This window comes from Pseudopipra pipra, chromosome 1, assembly GCF_036250125.1.
Source record: "Pseudopipra pipra isolate bDixPip1 chromosome 1, bDixPip1.hap1, whole genome shotgun sequence".
Taxonomy (NCBI): domain Eukaryota; kingdom Metazoa; phylum Chordata; class Aves; order Passeriformes; family Pipridae; genus Pseudopipra; species Pseudopipra pipra.
Genome location: NC_087549.1, coordinates 16722998 through 16732866, shown reverse-complemented (window position 1 = coordinate 16732866; position 9869 = coordinate 16722998). Strand labels below are relative to the sequence as shown.

At 33.4% G+C, this 9869-nt stretch overlaps 1 long non-coding RNA gene across 1 annotated transcript; it reads left to right on the top strand.

The window, feature by feature from the left end:
• Positions 1 to 771: 771 nt before the first annotated feature.
• On the top strand, positions 772 to 6940 carry LOC135416197 (uncharacterized). The gene is made up of 4 exons (XR_010431488.1): positions 772 to 936; positions 2249 to 2318; positions 4607 to 4693; positions 6714 to 6940. It is a non-coding gene; the product is annotated as an uncharacterized LOC135416197 (long non-coding RNA).
• Positions 6941 to 9869: the final 2929 nt, after the last annotated feature.

Here is a 9869-nt window from a genome sequence, read left to right as displayed (position 1 = left end):
TTGGAATTTTAGAAATTGTGGAAATCTCCCACTGAAGTCCATAGACAATATTAACTGCTCTCCAAACAGCCTGACCGATTGCTTCCCTAGTAAGGTTTACTTCAAAAGTCTTGCAGGCTGATGGCAGAAGCTGCTTGTCCAGTGGTATCCACTGTCAGCAACATATGGGTGGAAGAAAGGAGGAATCATTATTATTTTCCATATTTCCCAGATGAGGCATCACGAATTGCAGTAAAGAGTACAGTGCTTCATGAAATAGATTAAATTGTCTATATTCACCAGAGTGGATTCAACCTATGACCTGTTTAAACATCACTGTTAATTTCATGTTCATTTGTTTGTTTTTCATAAAACAAGATACAGTATCATCTGATTCCCTGCTTTCTCACCACTGTTGAAAATTTCATCTTTGTGTCTCTTTCTTTGATATTTATTTCCATTTTTTCTTTTGTTATTTTTTTCATTGTCTTGTAGATTTAAATCACCTCTTCCTAGCCAGGATCAACCCACTAAACTTCAGATAAAGTACCAGAAATCCAGATATCAGCAACATTAATCATGACTAGTGAAAAAATGGAAGAAATTAAAGAAATGTTATTTATTCTAGGACATTGAAAATTTTAAGAATGTGTATTAACAAGAGTGTATCAAGTGAGAACACTTCTTCAGTTTCCAGTGAGAGTTTATGTTTCCTCTAATATCTGTAATTCCCCAAATGGTATCCAGAAAGTAAAATTTTCTATCATGATTAAATAAAGTAGAATTAAAACAAAATAGTGCACTCTGACTGCATAATGCCCATCTTGAACACTCAAATTGTCTTATCTCACATTATAGGTCTCTTGAGTTCATTACTTTGTCTCTGATAACAGATGGTGTTTTCATAGAGTCATTTCCATAAGGATTATGTAAGACAACAGAAATAATATCATGAAGGTAAAGTGACTAATATTGCAGTTCCAATAAAATGATGTGAAATTTCAGCTCTCACATTAAAGGCATCAAAAACACTTATTCAGCACTCAATTTGCTAAAATTTGTATAGGCTAAAGAGTTACTGGAAAACTGGTAAAGGTGATTAAGCAGATAATTAACAAAGCCTTTGCTTGTGCTTAACCAATGGCATAAAAGGCATGGATGCTATGAATAAACTATTAATTCTGAGTTTTCCCTTAAGTCTTAGTAAAGAGTTTGTAACTTGGCTAATAAAACATTAGACAATGTTTCAGTAAAAGACCTAGAGAGAAGTAGAATCATCTTTATTTGGTATATATTCTAGTCTAGTCCAAATAGAGGGTACTATCAAAGTGGCGATATTCTGTGAGATTATTTAAAAGACAAAAATGCTGTTTAGGATATGATGAGGTGAAGGAAAATTATTAGTTGTTATATATAGTTCATTATAAATAACTCTATTAATTTTATATTGCAGATCTATCACAGGAAAATGCTATTATCTACTTAATTATTTCAAGATCAGAGAAGTGACAGCACATCAAAATTTAAAATTGAGTGAAAGTAGGAAGGGCAATTTTGATCAGAAGCCCAAATCATGAATACTGCCTGGCAGAACTAAAGATGACTTCTTAGTGACTGACACAGCAGAAAGAAAATACCCAAATGAATATTGAAGGAACAGTGTTCAGGCAAATATATCTGGCCTTGATAATGAAAGAACATATAGGGCCAAATCCAGCTGTCTTTCTTATATGGTTAATTCTGCTGTAGTTAATTTGTCTTCCATGTAAGTTTTTTTTGTCAATATCCCTATTTAATTACTGGGTAAGAATATTTCTCGCAAAGGTCTGAAAAATCCTAGATCCCTTTGGACACTGAAACAACTATGCTCTCTATAAGTAGGGACAATAATATTGAGGTATGTCATTAATGGCTTATGACTAAGGTCGTAACTATTATCTCTTAATAGTAAAAATACCTAGTTTCTGTTCACCTGAATTCAGTATAAAGACTCTTGCTTTACTGCAATCATTTAAAGAAAGAAAAGGTTTTATGTCCTCATGAATAAAATAAGTAGTCTGGTAAATCAAACACTAGACAGTGAATCTTTTGATTATAATAAAGTATAAAAGAAACATATGGATACCCTGACCATCAAATGAAAAAGTATGAATTTCCAGAATTACGGATAAAGACCTACTTGAGGCCAAAGAATATAAACCCTTGGGCAGAAGTCAGACACTATCAGTCACTGTTTTAATGTTTGTGGTTCTTCCTTCTGTCCTGGCAGGGTTGCCATTTCTCATAACTAAGTCATAGGATTAAATCACAAGGAAAGCAAAGTAAGATGATCTGAACAGGTATTGATAAAAGTTGTTGAGCAGAGGTCATGAGGAGGTAAACTAAGTTGGTTATGTTGTTGGTGAAAATAATGATGAGCCTACAACACCCGGAGACTGTAAAATTTTAAGTGACATCCAAAAACCTTCAGCCGCAGTACTATTCCATTTTCAGACAGGAACTGTAAAATAAATAGGAAAAATTATCCTTTTGATATAGTTCCACTTAAAGAGGAAAATCTGGTCTCTACATTAAACAAATTGACCTGATGTCTGGTGTACCAAAATATTTCAAAAGTTCTCCTGGGAAGTTCATTGAAACACAAATATACTATAGCCAGTAGGAATTTCTACTTTTCAAATTGATTCAAAAACCCACCAGTTGTAGCCCAGTGTTTTTTGTTAGTAGAGGGCATGAGGTTGTTGTGGCCTGAATTGGTCTGAACTTGACTTATCTGTGTTAAAAAATTGTGTGGCAGTTAGGAAATTTCTGCCTTAATTGTTTTCAGTTTGGTTCAGTTTGTAAGAAGTTTATAGGAAGGGTAATTAATCTCTGTAGAATGAACTACCTGTTACCCTAGAACAAAACTGCAGAGAAATGAGATTTTACCGTAGCTCTTAGATGGTCCCACGTATTATTATGATCAATCTTGTTACTTTAGCAGTGCAATTTTGTGAATCAGGTAAAAACAGTTTTCTTGATAACAGACAGAACTCAGTATTTAGAAAGCAAAGAAAAGACAGACAACATAAACAGACTGCATTAAGCAAGCATGAAAATGGACCTAAGTGGCCCAAGACCAATGAGCAAGAAAGTCTCAACATGAACTCTTAATGATTCAGGACTCATGACTTTGATGACTTTGAACAGGTTACAGCTGTGTTTTGAAAAAAATTATTGTCTCTAGGACCTCTCTCTTTTTTTTTTTTTCATTGTGGAATAGTCAAGCATAAAAAACAACACATACATCAATAAGAAAGGACTTTTACTTCAAGTATTTGACAGGGTTTCAGAAAGTAGCAGCTGGAGTAAAGTAGCAGCTGGACTGCAAAGCAGTACTTCTGGGTAATTAGTAGTATAGAGGACATAGAAATTTCAGTAAGATGGACTTAAAAGTTACTATTTTCTTTACATATCTGATATCTATGAGTGTCATGGGTTTTAAGCATTTGAGACTGTTAAAAAACGATTCATAATATATTAAATTCTTCAAATTTCGACTACTATATAATCCGTAAGAACATAAAAAAAAAAAAATAGATAGTCCTGGGTTTTCCTTTTTTCCTGAGGAATTTAATTTTGGTCAATCATCTGTATTTATTTAACCTGCAGGAAGAAATTTTCTCATTTCAAGTTTAAATCACATACTTGATGTATTGGGTTCAGTTGTTTGTTTACATAGGTTGCTATTTAGTAACATTTTAGGTAAGTTAGATTTACTATTTTAGGTAAGTTACAGTTACTAACTTTTTAGGCAAGTAAATTAGGCCAATGACAGCCTAATTTATAAATCCTTATTCTGTTTGGCTCTGTGCTAAAAATCAAATGAACATCAGGGTTTTTTTCAGAGCAGTAAAAAAATACCTGTGTATAGTATTAAAATATTCTGATATATCTTGTGTCACTGCTTGTAGAATCATGCTGCTGGCTTATTTAAAATGAGCCATCAGTTACACATGGAGACAATAACAAGCACTTCACTGACAGCTTTCTGACCCAGATAACCTTAAAATGAAATATTGGAATACAGAATGGAAAAAGTTAGTATAGTCTGATTATTTTATGCATTACCTACTTTATTGACTAATGTTTAATAATAGCATATGTATGAGCTTTTTTTTATTCTTTATATAACTAATGACATTCTGGAGGTTTTGATTTTGTTGTGTGTTTGATCGTTTTCCAAAAAGATTTATTTCATTTTACTTACTTATAGATTTAGACTCATTTTTAAAATATATAGTCAGAGATGATCTAACTGATGGAGATTAAGAGTAGTGGTTACATAGTTAACCTCTTCTGTGAGTAGATAGCTCACAAACAGGGTGTATGCCACTGAAGAGGACAGGGCAGTTTTTGGTGGCCGTGGTTGCAGCATTGTTTCAACATCTTTATTAGGCAGTAATTGCATGGAATAAATATTTGGGAATCAATTGAAAGAGGTCTAACTTTTTTCAGATGTGTTTTGAATATGCCTGGTGAATTAGCCACATCTCAGAAATAAGAAAAAAAAAAGAGATTAGACATACAGAAAACTGAGTTCATGTCATAACTCAGCATATCAACAACTATGTATACATATTTTTAGGTATTTCTGCAGACTTACTTACTTTCAAGTGCTTAGAAAACTCTCAGATTAAATAAGAAAGCGATCAGTATGTATTTTACTCCTGAGGTAAGTAAAAACTTAACTTTCTGTTCTTTCTACTAAGCTTCTAAGAGAACACAATAAATCTAAATCTCAGACAATCAGATAAAAAAACCCCAAAACCAAAAAAAAAACCAATTACTTTGAAACCTAAGTACATGTTACATCAATTAATTTCTTTGGGTCACATTTTGGACCTGCCCCAAAGCAAAACCCTAAAGCAAAAAAATCCAAAAAGTTTTCAAATTCTGAGATGTGCTAAATTTATGATCCCTAAGTCAGGTCTGTAATAAAAAACTATATCCAACAGAGTTCAACATATCTGCTCTACCATCAAGGCTTTTATCAACTTTGGATCTTTAGCCAAGGAAAGGTCTATCTGCAGTCGGAATGTTCTTACATGCAATAATATGCTCTATTATCTTGTCAAAGGTAGTTTTTCAAATATAAAGGGCATCTTCCTCTGGCTCTTAATGCAATACATTCTTTTTTTCAGATTTCAAAAAGTTACAAGGAGTTTCTTAAACTTCTAGATCTCTGGCTACTTCTAAGCCTGAATATCTGTAACCTAAGCTGTTTCCCTTGATGTTTGGCATCTGAAAGTTCTGACAATTCATCTTCTATTTGGAGCTTGGTTCATCTCTAGGTCTCTGAGGAAAAGCTATCTGGAGCTACCACTGCCATAATTACTAAGCCTCTCACCTCAGATCAAACTCTGTAGCTTTCTTTAAATTAACAGAATTAGCCATAAATGTGGGAATGTTCTTTAAAGCTACATGAAAACAACATTCTCTTCAGATCCACTAATGCTTCTAGCAGCAACAACATTCTAGCAGCAACAATGAGATCAGTTTTACTAACCAGCTACTAGGAAATGTCTTGCCCACAGAACTGTTTTTAATGAATTTTATCTTATTTTGATCAAAGACATACTGTGAAAAATGAAATTTTACATAAATTTAATATTTTATGAGTCTCTACAATCCTAAATACTGAAGACCTCGTGATATGATCTTTAACTTTTGACATGAAAATTTCCCCCCATCCCTTACATGTCACATACAAATGCACATATATGCACACATTTGATGAAAAAAAGAAAGCTTAATAAAAAGTTTCCAATCATCTGTTTAGCATGATGTTTAATATAATGCCAAAGTAATAAAATGGAGCACAACAACTCATTAAACAGAGAAAACTACACACACTGAAACAGATGGATATGATGAATTTTATACAATCCTTTTGCTTCTTACTCAGAGATGTCTTTTCCTTCATTCTGTCTTCATCAGCTTTCAATGTCCTTTTAAATCTCATTGCAAATCCCAGGGAAACTCCTCTGTTCTTCCCAAGCTAGGCTGTGAGGATGCCTTTTACTGCACGATCTTCCTCTGTTTATACTGATATATTGTTATCGCAGACTACTTAACTATCCTTGATTAACTACACTTAGACAATAAGCTGTTTTGTGACAGGCATTGTCATTAGTGGACTTTTGCTTTTGCTTAGTGTTTTGAGTCCTCAAGGTGAATAAGGCAATCACAGATATAAAAAGTTCCTCAATTTTTTAAAGTTTTATAATAATTATTTTATAGTCTGCACTGTAATATATTTGAGAAGGAGTTGTTACTCCTCAGGGAACTCCATATATATATATATATATATATATATATATATACATATTAAGGTAAAGTCTGTGAAATGACAGCTTTACACCACAACATAAAACCATGACTCAAAAAACCCCACATCTTGACAGAGTCAGAAATACTGTATGTAATGCTGGCAGCAATTTTCATTTGGCAATAACAAGTACAGTGTATTCAGGAACTTGATTAGAGATAACATATTGTCATTCATAAAACCAATATCCTCAGGGTGAACAGTGAGGGTCTGGCAAGATTCTCCTACATTTAGTAAACCTACAGTACACTCATAGTTCATCTTTTGTCTATCTACACTCTTGTGTTTGTGCCTTATTCACCACCTCACTTGTCCATCATTCCAGTGGCATGGTGACTGTAACAGATTTTTTTTTTTATTTCAGTGCAAGATATCTGCCAAGACAATGTGCATTTAGATGTTTAGCGTGCAAATTGTTTGAAAACCTTCCCTCTGTTCTGCAGAAGCTCTCTCCTTTGAGACTTCATTGCCTCATTATTTCAAGTGCATCTCTTCTGGACAAAATTTGATTTGCATGAGCCAGAAAAAAATAAAATTACCTGAATAGATCAGAGTCAAAAAGATAGATTTTACATATGCATGCAGCTACCTGTGAGGCAGAATATATTCTACTGGGCACATGGAAAACCCATTAAGAATAGTTGTGAAGTCAAAATACACATGGTTCAAGACTGCAGCCGTCTGGGGTTTGCAACTGGCAAACAGTGGTATCAATGCAAATTTCCATATCAAGAACCAGAACACACATATGCATACACACACATTTACTTGACATGTATGATGTGGGGTTTAAATCAGGGATTATAGTTTACAAAAGCGTGAAAGATGCAGATCTTGAGACTTTAAGAGAAAATATGCATGAATTAAAGATTGGGGCTTAGGGTAAGGATGTGCATTTGACCAGTTCTGAATAAAATTGTGTGAGAAGATCAAATTAAACCTTCATCAAGACTAAGTTTATATTTAAATTTTAACTGAATCGTGAAAAAACTACTGGTATGCCACATCCCTACCCACAGACTATTACAATTCCCTGATCCTTCCTTGAATCTCACCTGAAGTGTCTCTTTATCATCAGTTTAGTTTGTTACTTGGGAAGAAAAGACTCCACAGATTTTTCCAGCATAGACAACTAATTGTGATTTTTTGTCCCATCCCTAAGAAAATGCCGCAGGCATTGTGCTAACCCAGCTATACTGGGTTACATGAACTTTCTTGATTTGTCTTGCCCTAAGATGTTATAACCTGGTTTTAACCTGGTTTTAACCCCTCCTCTTTCTCTTTAAAACATAATGTTAACATGAGGATTCAGAAGAACATTGGATATGCAAAAATAACACAAGAGAAAAGTGGGTTAAACTAAAAAGATTTTTTTTTCATTTGTTTTGGGTGTTTGTTTGATTTTTTTTTAATTTTTGTACAGTTTTAACTGTGTTATTGAAGATGTTTTTCCTGAACTCATTTGAATGGAGTGTTGCAACTGAAAATCACCTGCATTTTTAGTATTATTAGCTTTTTTGTTTTGATTAGACTCTTAACACTTTAAGTAGACCAATAATGTTTTATTTTCTCCACAGATAAGCTGTTATTCCTTTTATCCAGAACTTGTTTGACACTTTGAATATTCCTTATGATAGCTTGGTCAAATAACATACAGAAGGTTTCCCATCTTTGCCCTAATTAGACATGATAACCTGGATTTCCACAGTAAAAGGACTGTATCCCCATACATGAGTTGTGTGTAGGAAAATTCTCCAAAATTATATTAGGCATAAATGCAGTAGCATGTAGAAAACTCAGTATAACAGCAAAGCAAAATACTGAAGTAACTGAGTTCAATTACAGACTCATTGTATCTTCTTCTAGAAGTTGACCCAATTACTGCAACTCATAAAGGCCAGTATTTTAGATGCTGAATTTGTCTTCTTGCACAGCATTCTCCTCTGACAGAGAAACTATGCTTATTAATTCAGGTTTATCACATGGAATCATTAATATACACCCACCTTTCAAACATCCATTCATTTTAAGACAGGCTGATATGATACTTTATCCTAAAGCATCGTTGCATTTATGCTTTGGCTAGTTATCTCACTCTGGAAACAATAACCCAATATAGAATCATTTTCATATCCCATTTTGGTAATTCAGCACTACTGTAGACTGTTTACATCCCTAATTCTAAGCATATTTTCTTTTGCTGATTGTATAGTAGCTCTGCGACTCTGCCAGTTTATCCATGACAGATTAACCACAGGCCTCATTAGATCAGCTATTAGTTTCATTTTTCAGCTGTATATGACCTGCAGGTATAGTCAAAATTACTTGAGTCTATGCCAGATTCAAATAACTCGAAGAAACCAAGGTGATACAAAAACACTCAGAAATATATGTTTAATTATATTTTTAATAACAAAGCCTGTCCTCCTTTAGTCACTGAACTGGTCAGGCAGGAAAACCTCTGTTAAGTGCTAACTTCAATATCTAAGAATTAGGAGAAAAAGTAAATTTCCCATTCTATTATGCAAGTAGAAATTTCCAGCAGTCACTATTTAAAGTGAGAAGGTGCAAGGTGGAAAGATTATTTTGAATCACATTTCATCTTCCATTGAAAATTGCATAGTCTGCATAACCAAAGTCACAGAACTCACTTTTGCTGATTATGTGCTCAGTTATTCAGAAGACTCAGAGTTAGCTTTCTGTAATTTCTAGGGAATTCTAACCTAGGAAGGGTGGAGGTGAAAAAATAAAAAGTTATGCACATCTACATAATCTTAAAATATAATTAGCAGGAAAAAAACCCCAGTGCTATGTTGGCTTTTTAAGTGTGAAAAAATGTGTAAGTAGTGCAAACGTTTTGCAATGGGAGGGACAGAATGAGTTTACAATTAACTCCTAGAATATTAAAAAGTAATTACCGAATTTTGACCCAACCAAACTACCAGAATTTTAAGATTATCATTCCTTTTCATGGATCCACATTTCTTATAAAACTGTGCATCTGGTCATGAAGGCAAATTTTGTTTGCAGCCAGTACACTACAAATGCAAATCTTATTTCTCCCAGTATTCACTGTTCAGACCTCAGAAAAACAAGCGAAACAAGAACTTGACTCAAGGTGATTTACATCCTATGTCATAGAAGAGGACTCTTTGGTTTAATAGCATGAATATGCAAAGCCAAACAAAATTATGTCAAAATGGCATGTCATCAACTGTTGAGAACAACATTGTTAATTTGATTTTGTTGTAATTAAAAGCATATTTGCTTTATTTATTTAATTATAGTGCTTAATGCTATTAAATTCCTCATTTACATCTAAAGTCTCCTATTAAAATCTATCAGTAAATCAGATAAAGTGAAAATGTTGCCACCAGATAGAGGCATGAAGGCAATTAATCTTAAAAAGACTTTTGTATTTTTAAATTTCATAAAGTGAAGATCCTGAACTAAAGTGAGAAATTACTAAAGTCATATCTCAAATATCATCTTCCATTAAAAATACAAATAACTTAATGGA